Here is a 22,664-nt window from a genome sequence, read left to right on the forward strand (position 1 = left end):
AGTTAAAATTATGGAACAATGTAATCGTGCAAGAGTGTATGTATATGTACGTGTATACACATACACATGAACACACACATAAATATACAGGCTATTATGGAGTCATAGAGATGAGGCAAAGGGAATAGTAGGGGTAAGATAAGGAAAGATGGAAGGCATCTTGGGAGTGTACATGCACAAGTTTAATCTTACAGTTGGTAGGAGTAGGTCATTCAAGACAGAGAGAAAGCCCGAGCAAAGGCATAGAGGTGAAATGGCATGATGTGTATGTTTGGCACTGAAAGAGTAAAAATGCCACCAGGAATGACAACGGATCTGATAAGGGAGGAATATAGAGGCCAGTTCATAGAGGGACTTGTACACCATGGTAAGAAGATTAGACTTTATCCACTTTGTGATGGGGAAGCTAAGGTTGTTTGTCTTGTTTTTATTATTTAATAACTTTATGGAGGCATATAATAAAAGTATACAATTTGATAAGTTTTGCTATATGTACACACTTTCGAACCCATAATCATAACCAAGAGCAGGGATTGGCTTGCACACTCAATTAGACTGCACCTGATTTTGTAAATAGTTCTATTGGTACACACTCACACCCATTTCATTACTTCTTATCTATAACTGTTTTGATGATGCAATGGCAGAGTTGAGTAGTTGCAACAGAGACTATATGGCTTGCAAAGCCTAAAATATTTGCTATCTGGCCGTTTACAGCAAAAAATGCCAACTCTTGATCAAGATAATGAACATGTCAATCACTCCCCCCTCAATGTTTCCTTGTGCAGCTCTTTAATCTTTCCATCTTGTCCCTCCCTGCCTTGACCCCCACTCCCACTGTTCTATAGGCAATCACTGATCTTGATCTCCTTACTGTCATTATAGATTCGTTTGCATTTTCTAGACTCTTTATGTAAATAGAATCACCCAATATGTACTCTTTTTTTGTCTAGCTTCTTTCACTCAGCACAATTATTTTGAAATTTATTCACGTTGTTGCATGCATCAATGATTCATTCTTTTTTATTGTCCAGTGGTATTCCATTGTATGGATATGTCATAACTTGTTTATCCACTCACCCATTAATGGGAATTGGGTTGCATCCACTTTTTAGATATTACAAATTAGCTGTTATGAACATTTTTGTACAAGTATTTGCATGGACTTATGTCTTTCTGTCTCTGGGATAAGTATTTAGGAGTGTTATGTGTCCTCAAAGCCGCAGAAATTAGAACTACCAAGTAGAAGACATAAACAGGTATGGCGAGACACTAATGAATTATATCTGATGTTAGAAGAATATCTTGCAAATATATTGTCAAATTGTCAAATATATTTGACACTCAACATCTATCTGCTCTGCTGTTGGTAACAGGACCACAATTTCACTCTAAGGAGCCACTCATTTCCCATTCTCAGTCCATGTGCTTTGCGATGGGCTCCATTGCTAGTTCAAGGCATGAAGATTTAAAGTGAATGCCCAGCAATGGTCTCATGTTTCAACTAGAGCCAGTGAGATTTTGGGGGGACTTCTGGGGAAAGAGTATATTATTTTTAAATAATTAAACCTGAGAGGATGCAAGGTATGTAGTTTTTGGAAGAGCCTGTCTGAAAATGGATTTAACCCACAGCATGTGGATCTGAGAGAGTGAGAGAGAAACCCATACCTAAAGCCTGCATGATGTAAAGGCATACTCGACCGCGTTAGTCACCTTCCCAGCCAGCAGACCTTACATTTCACATCTTATCTTTAGCAGAAAGTTTTATGTTAAATAATCAGGTTCTTTACTGTCAGTTTATGACTCATCATACTTTTAACATTTTCTTCAGGCTCATCTTAGCACCAGGTACTTAAGGATGTATGATTGTTTCATTAAAAAAAAAAAAATCCTTTCCTCCCCCAGAATGAGATGTTTGTGAAGCAAAATTAGGTTAGGGTTCCACATCACAAAAGGAAAAGTGAATATTTATCTATAAAAGCTGTGTCAATTGGCATTTTATAGGAATAATGCTGTTTTTCTCCATTTATCCAAAGAGATTTCCTCTAAAGATAGCCAGTATTCATATCCCAATTACTCACCCTTTGAATCACAGCAACATATAAAACAGAGTTCAGCAGTTTCCAAAATATGTGAAAGAAAATAATTATACAAGACTAAAGGTTTGGGAATTCCACTTGCCTCTGGCATATCTCCAAAGGCTTCAATCGGAAGGGATAGTCTGACCAGAAAAGGGGTCATGCAGTCCAGCAAACATGAGCTTTTCATTCTGTTCTGTTCTGATGTGGTGGTATGAACATTGCCCCAGGAAAGTTACAGGAACAATCAGAGTCACACTATAAGTTATAGGAGTATATGAACCAGAGTTAGCAAGCATGCCAAAGAGGTGAGCCGGAGGAAGGATTACCTTTGGGTTCAGTTTACCTGGGTGGGTCTGCGTAGAACTCCTGGATGTCAACACACAATCCTTTTTCCATCCTTTGTACCTATGAGTTCTTACTGTGTCATAGATGAGTTTAGTGGCAAAGTGGGCAAAACAAACTGGGAGGGATAGGTGACACGTTCTCAGAGTGTCTCACCTGTACTACAGGGCCTTTTTGACATTGACTGTTCCTGCTATGCTCACTGAATTGGATCTTTTCCTCTAGGCGGTGGGCCAAGCTATTTTATCCTTTCTAGTTAGCCCACTGAAATTTTCCTAGTATGTATTTTAAAACATTTGTTCTAAATGACTGAGTAGTTTATTTGCTATATGAATCCAAATGAATTACAATGCAACTATTAAAAAAAATATCCTTCTCAGGACCTTCAATGCTTGACCCATTAGAGTGATTTTATGAAGCCTCCAGATGCTGTGTTGGGGAGGAGGCATTATGAAGCCCATTTCATTGGCAGCTCACCTATTCTCCTGTGTTCCATACATACCTTTTGTTTGTAAGTACCCTTCCTTTTTTGTGGTTATAATTCCTATTTATCTTCAGATGCATTCTTCATTCCATTTCTCCATATATTACCACTTACCAAAACATCATTGATTTTTGACCCATTTGTGCTAAATGAAGCCAAATTGAATAAATTACTCTTGTATACCAATGGGATGGGCTTTGTAAACCTTTTGTTGTTGTTGTTCTATTTTGTTTTTGAGTTAATTCTTGAATTGTGATGACCTTATCTCTGTCCAGAAATAAAACGGACCAAGGATGCTTGAAAAGAGGAAGAACGTATTCCAGAATCCAGCTTGTCAGTTTTGTACCCCATCATGTGCTTCACATGGCTCTCTACCTATTTTAGGAGTTCACAATATAACTAGCTGGGATGTACAGAAGATTTTCGCCTCTTTTTGGGCTGATTTTCTGCCCTTTGATGTTTTACCAAATGGAGGTTTTTTTTGTTTTTGTTTTTTTTTGCTAATATCAGTGAAGAAGAAAGATGTCTAACTCAGTAAGGATTCAATGAGCCCCTTCTATATGTTCAGCATTGTGCTTGGAAAGATACCTTTTCCACATCTGTCATGACTTTTATATCCACTTACCCTCACATAGAGAAATTCATATTTTTTTTTAGAATTTTTTAAAAAATTTATTTATTTATATTTGGCTGCGTTGGGTCTTCGTTTCTGTGCGAGGGCTTTCTCCAGCTGCGGCGAGCCGGGGCCACTCTTCATCGCGGTGCACGGGCCTCTCACTGTCGCGGCCTCTCTCGTTGCGGAGCACAGGCTCCAGACGCGCAGGCTCAGTAGTTGTGGTGCATGGGCTTAGTTGCTCCGTGGCATGTGGGATCTTCCCAGACCAGGGCTCGAACCCGTGTCCCCTGCATTGGCAGGAAGACTCTCAACTACTGAGCCACCTGGGAAGCCCCGAAATTCATATTTTTAATGGAGAAAAAACCTCCTTAGAGTGTTGTCTTTTAATACTCATGATTAATTGGATAAATCCAATGAAATAAAGGTACTTGTCCTACATTTCAGGTTATTATTTAGATGAAGAAAATGGTCATATTAGTACCTACCTGAATCTCTCCTTTATTATCCATTCCATTCTGTTGTCTCAGGCAAACGTACGTGTGTGTGTGTGTGTGTTTGTGTGTAAAAGAGAGAGAGAGAGAGAGAGAGAGAGAGGCTGAAAACAACCAAAACCTATGATACATTCTCATTAGGTATTAACACAGAAAGAGACCATATATTAGTTTATTATTTTCTGTTATCTTCTCAACTAGCTTAGTGGAGGGAACAGGGGATTTCTCACTTTGCTCTAAAATATTCTAAAACATTTTACTTACATTTATTTCAAAGCGGTTTCTGTGGTCAGTGACCAAATTTCCAATGAGTTTATACTAGCAAAAGGAGAGAGTAGTATTCTGAGACCTCTGAGTCCTGCAGTCAGAAAAGTGATTATTGTTTACTAATTTGCCTCAGAAGAGAAGACAGAGAGAGGTTTACAGGAAATTAAACAGAGAGGCACCTCCTTCCAGAGGTCAATTACCTCTTTCTGTCTCTGTGTCACCGGAGTGTAACAACCATCAGAGTCTTTTTCGTTGAGTGGTACTCTTTTTTTTTTCATCCATACCACCTTTTTGTTGTTGTTGTTTTTCTCTATATTCCTACTTTCCTCCTACTCCATGTCCCATTAATGAAAATTCATGAAAAAAATAGCCTTCGGATGGAACAAGGACAAAAATCTGCTTTCTTCAAGCAGTGGATGAACTTTATAAATAGAAAATGCAAAATGAGTAACCAATCGTATATTTATTTTTGCATTTGGTGCTAGAAAAAATCAGAATAAAATGTGTGACTCCTTTTAATAATTGCATAGAATTCTAATGGCACTAGAATCTAATATACTTCCATTGTACTGAACATCCTGCTAACCTCATCATTTCATTCTCTTTTGGCTTCCAATTTGTCAATTTTCTTCTTTATTTTTCTTATTTTATTGCATGCATTTTTGTAAGGCTCTTTAAATCCTCTTGTTAGACTTGGGAACTGAGGTGGAGGATGGGGAGAGAACAGGGCCACACATCAATGGAGAGGGAAGGAAATGAAAAGAGAGACTCTTCCATTATGGCCAAGAGACTTTGCTTAACCATTTTTTGCATTACGCCTTTTGGAAGTGCTTGTTTCCTGCTTTATTTGATTTCTGAAAATTTTATATACTTCAGAATATTTATTTCATCAGAAGTTTATATGAAAAAAATAATGTTTTTTCTTTGATTCCTGTATTCTGTGATAAATAACATTTACCTATTATAGAAACATAATACCATGGTAAATCCTTTGATGTACGTAAACCATTATAATTCGGTGAAATATTCTTATCTGTGACTTTAGATTTTTGTTTCCTGAAATATAGATTTTTATCTCTTTAGACCAAATTACTTCAAAAACAGCATCAGAATATCTGTCTCAGCCTTTTGCTTCATAGATAACAATGTTTTATTTTTATTCTAAAGGCCTGTTTTTAAAATTTAGAAATACTTTAGGGACTTCCCTGGTGACGCAGTGGTTAAGAATTTGCCTGCCAATACAGGGGACACAGGTTTGATCCCTGGTCCGGGAAGATCCCATATGCCTTGGAGCAACTAAGCCCGCAAGCCACAACTACTGAGCCTGTGCACCACAACTACTGAACCCACGTGCTGCAACTACTGAAGTCCGCATGCCTAGAGCCTGTGATCTGCAAGAAGAGAAGCCAACGCAATGAGAAGCCCATGCACTGCAACAAAGAGTAGCCCCAGCTTGCCGCACTAGAGAAAGCCTGTGAGCAGCAATGAAGACCTAACACAGCCAAAAGAAAAAAAAGAAATACTTTAGCTTCCAAATTTGGGAGGTCTAAGAGAAAAGGAAATTCGTTATTCTAGGATCTGAAAGTTCTGAATGTAAAAAATAATCAAATGTGCACTACCACTAACATCAAATAATAATATATCCCTATGTATTTCTTTAATATTGAAGGAACAAAAGAGAAAACTTCAAAATACAATAAACAATTCTACCAATGTCAATATTAGAAAATTGCTTTTTGAAGAAGCTCAAGTGTATGCTGTAGATTATAAGTTTTTAGAGAGAATAGACTATGAGTAGAATTATTATCTATTGCACTTAGTGCAACAAATTTAAGATTTCATCTATACTTTTGGTGATGATGTGTGTATAATCACTCAATACAAGTATAATATGAAAGGTAGCATGAACAGAAAAGTTGAAAAGTGATAATTAAATTATCCATTCAAAACAGAATCCAGCACAAGATGGTCACCAGTAAATGGAATTGAATACAGGAAGAAGGGTTTGGACTATAATTATTTTCTTTATGATAAGACGAAACAACCTTTTTTTTTAGGGAACCCGTGGCTTTTGAAGTAAAAGTAAACAGGGAATATTCCTTTTTGCCTTGTCATTTTGTTGTCAAATTAAAAAGAACTTTGGTCATAGAAGGTCATGGAACGATGAGAAGTAAGATCTGAAAGGGGCTTTCAAGACCACACAGTCTGATCACCTTTTTTTTATGGTGGAAGAAACTAAGCACAGAGAGATGTACAAACGTTTGAGACCTTTCCCCCCCATTTCCCTAAGCTTCATTTAAAACAGAAATGTACTTTCTGTGCTGTAACTGAATTGTGGGCCATGTGTATTTCTGGATGTTCATTGCTGATATACTCAACCCACAGTGTAGCTAAAACAAGGTAGGCATGCAAAGCTTTTTAATCTTCTTTTCAAAGATGCCTATGCTGGGAATATCTTGGGAATTTTGAGATATTTTCTCATTATATCGAATGTTGTAACAGAATCATATTTTTTAAAGGAGAATTGAGTTTGCTCCATTTCCTTTGCTTTACTCTTTCACAGTCCATGATTTAAGCCTATCAATTCTATGTAGTTGACACACAACCTCTCTCTCAAATTCCATGACTACCTTTCCAACTCTCTTTGGGACATCTGTAATCTGCTATTGACTTCTCAAACGCAATACTTGTCAAAGTGTGCTTATTCTTTCTTACCCACCACCAACACCACTACCATCACCATCATCACAATCAATAATAGCAAAATAATCAATAACATCATTGAAGAAGATGTAACAAATGGAGAGTTGAGATAATTAGGAAGACAAAAGTTAATTAAATTTTTAGAACTAGGGAGTAGAAGAGGAAGGGTGAAATACGACTCCCAAATTCTAGCATGGAAGAATGGACAGATGGTAATATCACTATTTAACACAGAAGGAAGAGAGGGAAAGCAGCTTTGGTGTTGATAGAAAGTTCAGTTTTGAGTGTACTGTGTTGTGGGACAAAAGAAAAATGACTATTAAGTACCCAAATATATGTTTGCAGTTCAGCTGGAGCAATTTATTTATGTCATCAGCCTCTAGATGTTAATTCCAGTCATGCAAGTGGATGAGATTGCCTTTTTGTATGATGCAAAATGTGAAGAATGTTGAAGTTAGAGAAGAACAAAGTTCCATAAAGGGACAGAAAAGAAGAGAAGGAGAGAACAAGGGAGAGACAGAAGGTGTGAATATATTATACATGACGCATCAGAATGTGAATGGGAGAGAAATTAGTTGTAAAATGTCAGAGCCGGAAGCTATTCTGTGGAAAACTCTTCTAATCACCAGACATACATTTTTGTAAATGGGAGATTTGATTTTTGTCAATAACCAACAAAATAGTTATTTTCTATCATGACTATATTTGATTATACAATGTAAAATGCAATTATTCATAGACTATAACATTGATGGCAGTTGCTTGAAATAGAATTTATCAGAATTCTTGCTTTTGAAAGCACAAGTTTGTAGCAGTACCACAGCCATGAGTATGTCTATATGTGAACTCATACATTTTATATATTCTAATATATTAGATCACTTCTTACTTATATGATACATATTTCCCTATAAATCTTATAGCTCATATAAGAAAGAAATTCAACAGAAATTTCCCCAAATTTGATCATCTTAAAAATTTACATTACAATTCCAATATAAATTTGTAGAATGGAAAGACATTTTTCTATAGCCCTAATAAAAATAAATAAATTTTGATCAACTAGGCTAGAGGAAAAATTAAATTATTTTCTACTTACCTATAAGAAATGATAATGCAGAATTGTTAAAAAACTTTAAATTATCTACCAATCTATGAATGACATGTAATATGTTGTTGTCATTTTAATTAACATTTTACTGATTATTCTAGAGGTTGAAAATAATTTTATGTATTCCTTGGTCAATTATATTGCCTCTTCTATTAATTTGTTTTTATTTTTTGCTCATTTTTGCTCATATTTTTCTTATTGACTTGTCAGAGATTAAAATATATACTGTAACTGTAAATATTTCTTCTCAGACTGCTACTGTTTAAAAACATTCACCATGTTTTGCTGTTCCTTAAAACTATCGAATTTTAACCTCCTTGATGGTGTGTGTATGTGTGTGTGTGCGCCCATTTTTCATTAAAGGCTTTTCTTATTATGAAATTATTAAAATGTGTCTGAAATTTCCTTTTAATAATTTAAAATATAGATTTTTTCAGAATATATTTTTAATTTAAAAAATATAATGCATGCTTATTGTAAAAATAAATAATACAGGAAAGCACAAAGGAAATAGAAACCTGGAACTCTACCACCTGGCGATAGCATTTTGGCCAACATCCTTCTAAAGATCTTCTTATACATGAGAAGAGTAACGTTCATTAATACTGGCTACTGACCTGGCATTGCACTAAGTAAATTTACAAAACTGAAGGGAGAGGTACTTAATCATCCCCATGTTACAGATGAGCAAACTAGTCCTCAGAGATCAGCTACCTTACCCAACGTTGTAAAGCCCATAAGTGACAGAACTGGTTTTACCTCAGGTCTGTTCACTGCTCCATGCTGCCCCCCTCTAATGTATCAGAATGTCACAGAGGTAGGATTTGAGTCTTGTTACTCTTCCAAGCCCAGCACATAGGAGACACTCAAAAATGCTTATTATATTTGGTTATCTAAGAATATATTTAATCTTTTAAAAAAAATTTTTAATTTTTATTAGTTTTTTAATTTTAGAATTTTATTTTTTTTTTATAGAGCAGGTTCTTATTAGTTATCCATTTTATACATATTAGTGTATACATGTCAATCCCAATCTCCCAATTCATTCCCCACCCCTCCCGCCACTTTCCCCGCTTGGTGTCCATACATTTGTTCTCTGCATCTGTGTCTCTATTTCTGCCCTGCAAACCAGTTCATCTGTACCATTTCTCTAGGTTCCACATATATGTGTTAATATACGATATTTGTTTTTCTCTTTCTGACTTACTTCACTCTGTATGACAGTCTCTAGATCCATCCACGTCTCTACCAATGACCCAACTTCATTCCTTTTTATGGCTGAGTAATATTCCATTGTATGTATGTACCACATCTTCTTTATCCAGTCGTCTGTTGATGGGCATTTAGGTTGCTTCCATGACCTGGCTATTGTGAATAGTGCTGCAGTGAACATTGGGCTGCATGTGTCTTTTTGAATTATGGTTTTCTCTGGGTATATGCCCAGTAGTGGGATTGCTGGGTCATATGGTAATTCTATTTTTAGTTTTTTAAGGAACCTCCATACTGTTCATACTGTTAATCTTTATTCAAGAAACACCTGAACATAATTTCATCCTTGTGATGAAAAATGCCAGTTCCTCTTCTCCTATCTCATTCCTATTGCTAATGTGGTCATTTTCAGTATTTGTAACTGATTATCTAATCTTTACTTCAATATCTCTAAATAACGTGCTTCTAGAGTATGTTGAGGGAGTTACCTCTGAAATATCTACTTTGGCTTGACATTCACAATGGTTTGGCTCACTTTATTCCATCCGTCTTCTTCTTTACTCCAATGGTGTTGATGGAAAATTCTGATTTTCTTCCTTCGCAATGAATTATCCCTTCTCTGTCTTGCAATTTTATCTCTTTTATGTTCTTGAATCTCATTAATATATGATGAGACTTTTTTTTAAAGATTGATTGTGCTTGGCACTCAGAGAGTCCCTCCAGTTTGAAGTTTCATCACTTTCTTTAGTTACGGGAAATGTGGGGCTATTCTTCAAATAGTGCCTCTCTTCCATTCCCTCTGTTGTTTACTTCTAATAGATAGCTTTTCTCTGTCTACACTTCTGGTATCTCATTTGTTTTCTCATCCTTTCCATTTCTATCTCATTTACTACATTCTTCCAGCTCACGAACATACTCTTGATCTTCCCTCTTTTTGTGTTACCCGTAGAATACTGAATGCCAAATATTGTGGTTGTTATCTTCAGAATTTCAAATTTGGTTTCTTATGTAACAAACACTTATATGTAGGCTATTGCTCTGAGTGCTCTACATTTGTTAAATAATTAGGTAAGTGTTATGATTAGCTCCATTATACAGATGAGCAAACTAAGGCACGAACTGGTTAGGTAATTTGCCCTAGGGACCCCTGACTGGCAATTGTTGGAGGCAGCGTTTGCGCTCACGTTATTTGGGTCCTTAGCTGCTATGCTTTGCTTGTTAATTATAATCTCTTCTTATTTGCAGACGGCTTCTCCTTGTTTCATGGAAACAATACTTTCTTTCACCTCTCTGAAGATAGATAAATATAACTTATTTTAAAGTCCTCATCTGATTACTTTTTAATTCTGTTTCCTCAAGTGTAAATTCTTCTGTTTGTTATGCACCCTCTCCCATCTCTTTCATGGTGTAGTCACTCATTAACAATATGATGACCATTGATTTTGAGTTGACCCTTAAAGTTAATATTCCTTGCTAGACAGTTCACTGACGGGACAGGAGTTGGAATCAGCTCCTGAGGCTTGTGTACCATACTGTTCTCAATAAGAATGGAGGATGGGGTGGGCTTGAGGTCGACATAGTACACCGGTGGCTACCTTCTAATCCTCCAGAGCATTGCTGGTCTCCAGGTGCAGCCTAGTAACTCTGCTCCAATCACTGCACCAGTTTTCAAATGGACATTATTGCTTCTGTCTAGCTTGTAGACTGGAAAACACACAAGGGTCAGCCCACATGGCCTCCACCATTGTGGACATCTACTCCATTATGGAACCCTCAGGGGGGCCTCCCCAACCTGAGGCTCACACTGTCTATTCTCTGTCCCAGGCATTCTTTTGGCATTTTAGTTTATCTGAAGTGAAAGAATCTCCTTTCTTCTGAATTCATAATTCGAGAGTAAAGTCGTCAGTAACATTATTATGACCTTAACATTATTGATCTTAACATTATTGATCTTTCTGTTGCATCATTCACTCTTTTCAAAAGAAGGAATGACTTGTCTAGTTTATGTTTAGGATAAAGAGTTGGTTATGTACAGCTCTGCCCCTTCTCCTGTTGCTTTCTGAGATTCAGCTGCTCAAAGGAAATGCATGTTACATCCCCATTACTCCAGGTTCCAAATTTTCAAGGGGATGGTCCCCTTATGGAGAGGTTGCTAGTGGTCCAGGCCTGTGGGTTAGTGTATTTCATTCTGGGATTTAATTAAGAAGCCATTATTACTGTACAGCTATGTCACATCAGCAAAGTATTTATCAGTAATAAAGCTGACATTTTTTTCTCTGCTAATTCATTTTGCGCTATCTCTCAGTTGGTTCAAACATCAGCAGAGAAAGTAGGAATGACATTGAATAAGACCATTTAGGGACTTCCCTGGTGATGCAGTGGTTAAGAATCCACCTGCCAATGCAGGGTACACGGGTTCGATCCCTGGTCGGGGAAGATCCCACATGCTGTGGAGCAACTACTGAGCATGAGCTCTAGAGCCCATGAGCCACAACTACTGAGCCCGCATGCCACAACTACTGAAGCCCGTGTGTCACAAACAAGAGAAGCCACCGCAATGAGAAGCACACATGCTGCAACGAAGAGTAGCCCCTCTCGCCACAACTAGAGAAAGCCCGTGTGCAGCAACAAAGACCCAACGCAGCCAAAAATAAATAAAATGTAATAAATTTATTTTAAAAAAAGACTGTTTAAGCATTCATATTGCCTACCAAGAATTTCTCTATCATTTTCAAAAATTTATGTATGGCTCTTCATTGATTTATTGATTTAATTTGTGTTCTTTTAAAAGATAATTTCTGAAAGATGTTCTGGAGTTCAGGGGTCAGAAGTAAAGTTTTGTGCCTGTTCTCGATCATCCTGAAAATGAAAGATTGTTTCATATTCACTTTTAGTTTGAGCATTTAATAAAGGCCAATCTTGTGCTATTAATGAACTTGAGAAAAAATTTCAGCCTTTTGTATGCTTGCACATGAAATCTTAGTGCTATGTAGCACATGTGTGGATTATATTAGTATTATCTGTTCTGTTGTTTTGTTTGTAAGCCTGTGGAGTATAAGGACCAGGATCAATCTGTACTCTGCTACGTGCTTGTCTGAATGACAGGATCAATTCTCCTGAGCCTAATGCCCACACCTATATAATTTCTTTAAATATGAAATTCCTATTCATTTCATGTTCTTAAAGCATTCCCCACCCCTAAGAATAAATACCTCCCCATCCTATGTCACCTTATCATTCTCACATTGATCTACATTTTTATCCCTCCCCTCTTGCCAGAGGAGAAAAGGAATGGCATGTGAGAGTAGTGAGGCTGAGTAATAGTGAGAAAGAAAAAAGCCCCTGAGAGCTTTCAGGGAACAAGTCTAGTTGCTAACAGCCAGGTTGTGATATTCCTTTGTGGAACATAATTCCATAGAATATCAACCTCAGATGAGGACTCTTCGTGACCGTGATGCCACAGGACAAAAACAAGTGGACTTTATACCCATGCATGATCAGAGATAAAACCAAGGTCACCCATAACCATAAAAATAACAAACATCTCCCTTTCCTGATTAACATTAATTGACTGCTGCTTATTATTCAATGACAACTCTAGCCCTACTCTGTTAATTCGGTCTCCTAGATAAAAAAAAAAAAAAAAAAAAAAATCTTTGATGCCCGTGTATCAAATTCCTCTTGCTTTGAGACAGCGCCCTATCTAAACAGACCTCTGCTTCCTTGAATCCTCTTCTAAATCACCAAATACAAATTAAAATTCCTGTGATGTTGCCTTCCTTGTTGTAACAAACCTAATACGCCAAATTTTGTTTCCACGTGTATTCCCGGTGGCTTTGGCTGGTGAGCATTGATAGTAGCGTGTGCTCGCATCAGGAGGGACCAGCTACAGCAGACCAACAGCAATCAGCGACTGGCGGGAAGCATTGGGTATCTTCCAGTGATGCCCACAGGCGGGTACAGGCCACTTAGAGGGCATGGTGGCCACAAAAGCTGCCTGCACCACTGGAATCTTGGCAAATACATTCACCCAGTGTCTATCTGTAGTAGGCAGAGTCCATTGCCGGTGGAACTGGGGGCTGTGAAAACTCACATTCGATACTATCTCCCCTTTTTTCAGGGCTGCTCCCCTCTTTCAGAGGCTACAACCAGCGCTGCATCCTCAGCAGGCCGCAGGTTAACTCCCCTCACCTATTATGCATTCCATCCCTTCAAATACTGCTGAATGTGCATCTTTAGGTCTAGAAGTCATCAAAGCAAAGATGCCTGCTTGCTCAACTGTAGTCATCTGGTTTATATTTATTGTGCTTATTTTCAATATCTTTTAGAGATAGTTTGAATTTTAAAATGACTATCTGATGTTCCCTTAATTAAAATCTTAAGTGTTAGGAGATTAAAGATCAAAAATCTTACCTTTCAAGGCAGGACCATTCATTCGTGACAATTCTCCAGTCCTACCAATGTTTACTTAATCTTAAGAGCAAGGCCAACCCTATTAAAATGCTATGAACCCACACAGCAGTGAGTAACAAAAAGTACCTTGATTTTGTTAATTTTCTCCCAATTTGGCTTTTAAATCAAGTTAGGAGTAAAACTCTCCAGCATAGCCTAGTAGGAAGAATATTGGATTTGGAAGTACGATACATGGGTCTAAGTGCTACATCTTGTGACCTTGGCCAAGTGGCTGAGCTTCAATTTCCACAACTGTAAAGACATGATTGTATCACCACTAAAAATTACCATTAAAACAAATTAAATGATGATGGTCATAGGTGCTGTTTTTTGAGCGTTGCAACTATAGCCAACATTTACTGAGTGCTCACTCTGTGCTAGGTGTTACTACTATACACAGTTTACTTGAATTTTCTTACTTATCTTCGTAACACACTTATAAGTTGCACATTATCACTTCTTTTGTAGATGAATAAACCAACTTTTATGGAGGTTGAATAACTTGCTCAAGAACAACAGTTGCAGAGGCAGAATTTAAGTCCACACCTATTTTTTATAGTTTATGCTCCTTGCTATTACATTATACTACTACAGTATGCACCATGTAATATAAGCTCTCTGTATGATAAATAATAACTTTTATAAAGTGCAGTAAGGTTTACAAACACTTATATATACATTTGTGTAAACTGATGCTCAAAAAAATCCTATTAGTAGCTAAAACAACTATGAGTATTATCCCTATTTTAAAGAGAACTGAGGTTCAGAACAGCTGTCAAGGACAAAAATGCTTAACATAGTAAATTTGAAATACTTGGGTGTTTGCTGCTATGAAATCTAAATGCCTGGATAGGTTGGATATTTTATTGTGTGTGTGTGTGTGTGTCCTGTAGATTGAACCATTAGCAGCGTTTAATATTAGCACAACACGTTGGAGAGAATTATACATTAGGATACTGTGTAGGGAGTTGAAATAAGAATGTTCTCATTGCTCCTGAGTTTTGCAACAGAGATTTAATTAAGATCCGTGAAGACTTAATTTCAAATTCTATTTGTCAGAACTGTTGATGAGCAATCTCTGTTTATCCCTTTTAATGTGTCATAGCACCTGCTGATATCTAAATATTTTCACATTCAATTAATTCTTGCAGTAGTAGCTGTCCAAAAATCTTTTAGGACCAATTGAAGGAAAAAATAAAAGTAATGCAATTAGTGCCTGTAGATCTTGGCTTATGTAAAATCGTGTATTTATAATAACTGTTTTCCATCCAAGAATTATATAATCCTTTATAACTTAACTATCATGCTGACCTGGGATTTTTCTAGGAAACTAAAAGCAATTTGTTGAGTTTTTTAAAGAAGTATTTTCAGGCAGAGAGATTTTTTTTGGAACGTATTTTTCCTTCCCTTGTGGAGAATTCAACAGCACTTGTTAGGAGAAAATATGATTCATGAATAAACCAGTAATTTGGCAAAGCAAGGAACTCCCTTTAATTTTTAAAGTTTGAAATTTTAGGCTTATGGTGCAATAAGGGTTATTAAATCAATATAGAATTGTTTTCCACTTGGAATAGAATCAATTGGCACTGACAACATTTTTAGTCACAAACTAATGTATGTTAACAGTATTTTAAATAGGAAAACTGCAAACATGACCTTGATTTATATTTTAGTGAAAAAAGTCTCTAATGCAATATTTTATTACCTTTCAGGATCATCTATTACTTTTGAAATTTTCTCCCCTTTTATTTTCATATTATTAATTGTGCTTTTCCTCATTATATCACTGCACTTCCATTTGTTTAGAATCTGAAGAATATAAAAAGTAAAATACAAATCACCATAAGCTTAATAGGTAGAGATAAACTCATAACATTGTTATGTTTAATGCTCTAACCCTGTGATCAAAGTTATATTTCACATTTCTCCTAGCTTAATAATTATATTGGACTTTATGTATGAAATAGAACATCTTAAGAATTATACGTATGTTTTTAATTTTCATAAATAAAAATATTCACATTTGTATTTTTCTAATGACTTTTTCCATCATAAAACCGTCTAAGTGTCAACACTGAGTCAAGCATACATTTATTTAACACCTTTTTTTATTTTTATTTTTGCCGAGTACTGTGCTGGGCAGTGGTTCTCAACTGAGACATATCTTGGAGGGCCCTTCAGTCTGGTGAGAGACCAGAACCAAATGTTTTCCGAACAGTATGTTAGGTATTATGGCAAGGTAACCGGTGATATGGCAATGTTGAAAGAAGTACTAAACTTGTATTTAGTTTTCAAGAAAGTTGCAATTATTCGACATTTGTTTCATCACATGGAGAGTGTCCGTGAAAGTATTAAATTTGTTTCTCAGAGTTACATGACTGGCCCAGGCTGCCAAGGATTTTGTCTCTGATGGTGGCAGGAAGGGATTAGTAGAAGGTTGACCCCAAATAAGTCTATCTATTGTCTGTTTTCCAGAAATAAATGTAAATCTAGTTTCTCCAATTAGTCTATCATGTACCTGTTTTCCAGAAACAAATACAAACCTCTGTTAAATACATTTAAATTGGCAAATTTTACTACCATTTTACTGATAGTGAATAATTATCAAATTTTACCGGTTTATTTTCTGCTCAGGGAAGTAGAACGTCTTTTTCTTGGCCTAAACTTTGTACTTTTAAAAGTCTGTGAAATGGTTGGTCCATAGTAGAGATCAGAAAATTTCCTTTAGTCACCTAGGTTGACTTCTTGTGTGACACATCGCTGAGATGGACCTGGATTCCTTAGTCACACGTTATCTTGTGATTTCTCTCTTTCTGTGTCCTGGGAAGAACCTCACTCCTGTTACTCTCCTGATATTAAGGCTATTGTCACCTCGTCTTTCTTCTCCTGGGGAGGCATATGTCCATTGATTTTTCAGGGAGAAAAAAAATGTCTCCACAGAGAATTCTTCTCCCAACGTCTGTCAGTTTTCATTTTATCATGTTGATGCAAGAAGCAAAATTCCATGTACTAGTGATCTCCCCAGATACCTCACGTTCGCTAATCTGCTTTTAAAGCATGGAATGTGAAATGAACTGGGATAGAGTCTATGGGAAGAATTTGGCATGGAAGATGAATAGGAAAGGTTTCCACACTTTTCCTAAGTGACTCCATAAACATTTGAGAAGCAAAGAAAGTTATAGGTGAGAGTCATGAGTGAGAAGGAAAGATTTTTAGTACTTTAAGCATCTGTTGACCTTACTTAGGCTCTCTGGAGTAACACTGACAAACCTGGTTACCTTCACTTGGCAGTAATTCCAGCTGACTTGCCCCTCGCTTGTTTGTCTGGTGTTTTGCTCAGTAGAGAGACAGAGGCATGAATTCTTCTCAGATTCTTCCAGAACTAGTTCTCGCAGATCTAATTTTTCTGTCACTATTATCTCCTCATAACCCCTCTCTCATTTGGATTCCTGCAGACAATGAAGTTGAAGAAGGAAAAGGCAGGGACTCTACGGACTCAGGTGCTCGTCTCAACTTGAATGCAGAAAATATTTTTGCTCTCAAATTAAACAAAAGCTACCTGTATTATAAAAATTTTACTTTTGGGAATTCCAAGTTGCTTTCAACTAGTAGCACTCAGAGAAACAATGTTCTAAAAGTTCTTATTTTGCCAAACAGAAATGGGACACTGAAACACAGAGGGCTGAAATAAATACAGCATTAACAAAACAGTATATTCAATGTACTGAAACATTTCAGCTACATTATGTCCTATTACCATTTGTTATTCTGTTAAATTCAGGGATAGGAGAATGTTAAAAAAAAAAAAAAAAGATAGTCTCATCCTCAAGGAGCTTACAATTTTCCAAATTGGAAATTTCAGTTTTTTCAAAAATGTAAAAAAGGATCACTGAAATAAAGGGAAATATGAAAGTGGCCTCGTGCTTGGCTGAATAACAGATCCAGAAAGCCTGGTTTGATCTGTCACTCTCAGCACTGAGTCTGGTACTCTGGTTGTCTCCTGATCAGTTTGTTGATGTGAATTATTCATATATACTGGTCACAGCATAAAATTATGCTGCTGGGGATAAAGTATAAGAGTACCGTTATATCACAATTGAGTTTCTGTAGTTAGAAGTTCCACAAATAATTAATGGATTCTATTTTTTCCAAGTTGCAGGACAGACTCAGAGACCTGAATCCAGTTAACCCAGAGACATAAGTTCAATTCAAAATGTCATGGCCTAATATGAAGGAAAAACTCCAGATTTTGACCTGTGAAAAGACAAGTTTCCTATTTTCTTTATTCTCACTTCAGTGGGAGTACAGGCTATCAATAAAGAAAAAGTCATTTTTCAGGTTGTCAATTAGGGAACATTCTGGGAGGTATGATATGTAAGGTAAGATAACAGGCTAATCAGCTATCCTAGTGAAGCCTCAGTAACTAGCTTGAAAATCTCACCTTGACGCAAGTAAACATAGCAGTTTTGAAAGACCTTAAGTTTCAGGGTCATATAGATCTTGATTCAAATCTTAGTACTATCATTTATTTGCTGGACAAATTTGGGCTTATTAATTAAATTTTCTGAGTTTTATTTTCTTCATCTGTAAAACTTGGAAGATATTGGTGTCTTCCTTAAATGGTTGGTGTAAACACGAAAAAATTTTAAAATAGTATATTTAAGGATTATTGGTTTGGAGTCTAATTTGTAGTAACTTTCAATAAATGTTAGCTAAGGTGATGTTGATGATGGTGATACCTCTCATGGGTTTCAAATTTAATGAGGCAGATACTATTCTCCAACAAGACGCAGCTTAAATGTTTATACTTAGCATAAAAGTGTTACTTTTGCTTATATTAATTTTTTTAGCATGCTTTCTCATGTGTGCTAAAGATAACTGATGCATCATAGCCTAGATTGTTCTAAAATCACAGCTATTTTCCTTCACCAATTATCTCCCCTACCCAAAGATTTGGTATGTTAAACTCCACTTCTTCATCTATTTTAACTAGAAAGTTGACCAATATATTATGTTTCAAATATCAACTTAACTTCAAACTACTGTGTGGACAAAATATTTCAGCTACACAAAAGTATGGTTTCTATTATTATTCCAGAAGAGTACATTTTTTGATAAAGGACATATATCTTTATGTAAAATATGCTTTCTTTTTTTCATTTTTTTTTAAACATCTTTATTAGAGTATAATTGCTTTACAATGGTGTGTCAGTTTCTGCTTTATAACAAAGTGAATCAGTTATACATATACATATGTTCCCATATCTCTTCCCTCTTGCGTCTCCCTCACTCCCGCCCTCCCTATCCCACCCCTCTAGGTGGTCACAAAGCACCGAGCTGATCTCTCTGTGCTATGCGGCTGCTTCCCACTAGCTATCTATTTTACATTTGGTAGTGTATATATGTCCATGCCACTCTCTCACCTTGTCCCAGCTTACCGTCTCCCCTCCCTGTATCCTCAAGTCCATTCTCTAGTAAGTCTGCAAGGGTGTGTAGATGGGCACGTTCTTTCATTCATTCATATGCTCTTATTTTTGAGTTTCTGAAGTGTTGAGAAAATAGTACTCTTGTGGAAATTATCATTGGCGTGGTTTATGTATTTTAATCTATGCTTTGTGGCATTGACTCGTACCAATGTACCAATGTATTTTGTGGGAATGTGACATATTTATTTATAGGCAGGAAACGTCTACTTTTATTCAGAGTAATGATCCTTTTTCAAAAGATGGCATCGATTTCTCCTTTGATACTTGTGTCCTAAATTCCACAAAATGGATAGTAATTTTAAAGAACGGAAGTTTTGGGTCTGACATCTAACTTGAGCTTTCTGCTGCCTATGTTTATGTGTGACAGGGTATTCAGAAATAAAATGAACATTGTTTCAGTGTAGTGACACACTAATGAATGTCCCACAGCAATGGTTCTTGAGATTTTCTTCCTGTGAATCCCATTCATTCCAGACTACTATTCCATTGCTTTATCCTTAGTATTTGTGGAATGTTTATAACATCTGCTTTGAGAAATACTTGTAAATCCTGGTCAATAGGATTCTGTTTCATTTTTCTATGAAAATTAACCAAGCCCCACTCCACTCACTTTTCTCTATCTTGTCTCTGAAACATAAATAATACCTTTAATGAAATTCAGAAAATTAAATAAAGACTTAAATCAAAAGGTTTCCCATTGCTAGGCTTGGTGATGGAGGAAGATAAACTACAGTAATTGTAATAAACCTTGGGAATAGTGTTTGTCTGATAGTGTGGTTGAAGAACACTGGGTTAGTTATCCTGGTCCTATCTTTGGCATTTATCAGCTGGTGAGATGAGTTAATTTTCTTCTCCACTAGACTGTACTTTTGGGGAGAGGTAGGACTGGGTCTATTTTGCTCAGTGGTAGATTTTGGAGCTTCTAGGAGGGTGCTTTGTAAGTAGTGTTCAACAAACATAGCAAATAAATGAGCTTCAGTTTCATCCTCTTTAGCATTAGTTTGATTTACAATTTTTTTCCTTGTTTAAACTCACAAAAATTTTACAAAATCAAATTATTCAATGTAATGAAAAAGTAAAGTCCTATCTAATTTTAAGGCATTATATTTATTCTTTAAATATATATTTTGTTTATTTTGCAAAGTGGTTAAATAAGCTTCCTTTTGTCATCAGAAGGAGTGACTGTTTGAAGGATCTCAATTAACATTGTCTGCTTTTAATAGAAGCTCTTATTTTCGTGGCCTTGGATCACCAACATCATCAGAAACATGCTCATATATAATTTCCTTCAACCCATGTGGTTTCCTCTTTAGAGCTGATGGGGCTGAGTAAGTGTTAAATTATAATGTTGATAAAAATTTCCCTTGTTCTTCTTGGCAGGCGCAATCAAGTTCTGATGTGCAGGTTATACTGTCAGCAGCATTTTTCAATTAACATTAATAGTCCCCCACAAAATGCTCAACCTTTCAGTGGCACTGAACCCAGTGTTTCAGTGAAAAAATGCTCAGAAGCAAAGGCCTTTTCTTTCACTGATCTCCTTGTTCCACAGTTTCTGTACTTGGAATCCTCTCAGTTCTCAGGGACACCGTAGGTCTCAAGGATGTTATTTTCTACCTTGTGCTTGCTTTATTTATAGAGTTTACTACTCTGATTTAAAAGTTGACAGGCATTGCCTTGCAAGTCCTGGAAAAATCCATTATGAAGGTGTTAGGAATAGACATTCACACGGACTCACGGTACCATCACAAATGCATCCTCCGTGAAGACCTCTATCTTTTTGAACAGTTTTACTGTGATTAGTGAGTCAGACTCATAACAGAAGCCAGGACTTTTCACAGGGATGGTATGTTAAATTCCTGAATTTCCAAAGCTCGTGTTCAAAGGACACCATCATTACAAGTTATTTCTTTTAATTCAAGTAAACTACTCTGCTGAGTAAAAAGGAGTTTCATTATATGCAGTCAAGATTTAGACTTGGATTCTGCTTTAGACACTTGGACTATAACACCAGTTTAAATGTGAAATATTTAAGTTAAAAATAGCTATTCTTTTTCCAAACAATAATTGGTTTGCGTCTTTTTTCTCCATTAACTTATCACATAATATAGAAAGACTTATCAATAGGGAGCCGAGTAAACTGCAGTTATGTGTCCTTAGAATTCTCTTCCCGTCATCATGGTTGCTGAACAAAATGATATTGGAGTGATCCAGTGCATTGGAATGAATCAAAGAATGACAACAGTAACACCCACGCAATGCCTTGCCTTGCCTCTGCAGAAACTGTGATTCCAGAATGATAAACTGCATTTCAAAATGTAAGAATAATAATATGATTGATCTATGGTGAAGCAGGAGTAGTGGGTGAAAGTTGAGATCTCACATGCCGATGGTGTGAGCCCAGTGGGAGGGAAGAGAAGAAATTCCCAGTGGGAGGGAAGCGAATAACAAAACTCATTTCTCTCATATAACACTTTTAGAATTTACCACCCATTTCCATATATCTTATCTAATTTGGACCTAAAATTTATGTGAGGTTGAATATGATTTTTATTCCTCATTCCAGAATTAGCACTGTTTCCATGCCAGTGCGCCTGCTATGAAGAGAGATGATTGGTCAACTTTAGGAAAATTGTTAAAACATCCTGAGCTTTAGCTTTTCTGGGAGGTAGTTTAATTTACTATTTATTCTACAAGCAGCTTCATAATGTTCAGAGAAAGGAAACATGGACAGATCTCTTAAACCTCCTTGTCAAACAGGGCTGCTCTCTCATCCATGAAATAGGTAGGTTGGTCCAGATCTGTGTGCCCCAATCTCAACTGCACATTAGACTCACCAAGGGAGATTTTAGACCTACCTGTGCCCGGGAGTTATGCCCAGAGTTTCTAATTTAATTAGCCTTAGGTGGAAGTGGATTTTCTTTCTTTCTTTTTTAAAAGTCTTCCCAGGTGAATCTGATGTGCAACCAAGATTGAGAACCACTGGAATGGACTATCTGGGAGGTCTTCTCCTTCTTTGTCTCTTAAGTGCGTCGCAAGGATTTATGCAATAGCTCTGATGTTCCATGAGTTAACTGGAAGGAAATTCAAATTTTATTATTCATTTTATCCTGTCTGGGTTTCTTGCTAGAATTTAGATCCAAATCTCACCTAAGAGATTCTGGGAACTGTAGCATTCTTCAGCTGGACTATTTATCACCCAGTTAAAACTCTCCCTAACTTAGCTCTCCTTGCAAACTTGTACCTGGTGGCCATCTGGCTGATCTAAAGAATTCGTGTACATGCTAGAAAGTTCTCTCTGAACACAAGTGGTCAAAGAAGCAGTCATTTGGATACAGATGGGGACTGAATTAAAGATGAGAAATCAGGCAGGGAGGAGATTTCAGTGAGTTTTAGGAAATGATTGAGGGAAACCATGGGCAGGA

General features: G+C 36.5%; 1 protein-coding gene across 3 annotated transcripts in view; it reads right to left on the bottom strand.

Moving 5' to 3' along the window:
* The window catches only part of OPRM1 (opioid receptor mu 1), a 168,215-nt gene that overhangs the window by 135,933 nt on the left and 9,618 nt on the right, over positions 1–22,664 (bottom strand). The gene's annotated exons all lie outside the window — the stretch shown is intronic.

This window comes from Balaenoptera musculus, chromosome 12 (genome assembly GCF_009873245.2).
Source record: "Balaenoptera musculus isolate JJ_BM4_2016_0621 chromosome 12, mBalMus1.pri.v3, whole genome shotgun sequence".
Lineage (NCBI taxonomy): Eukaryota > Metazoa > Chordata > Mammalia > Artiodactyla > Balaenopteridae > Balaenoptera > Balaenoptera musculus.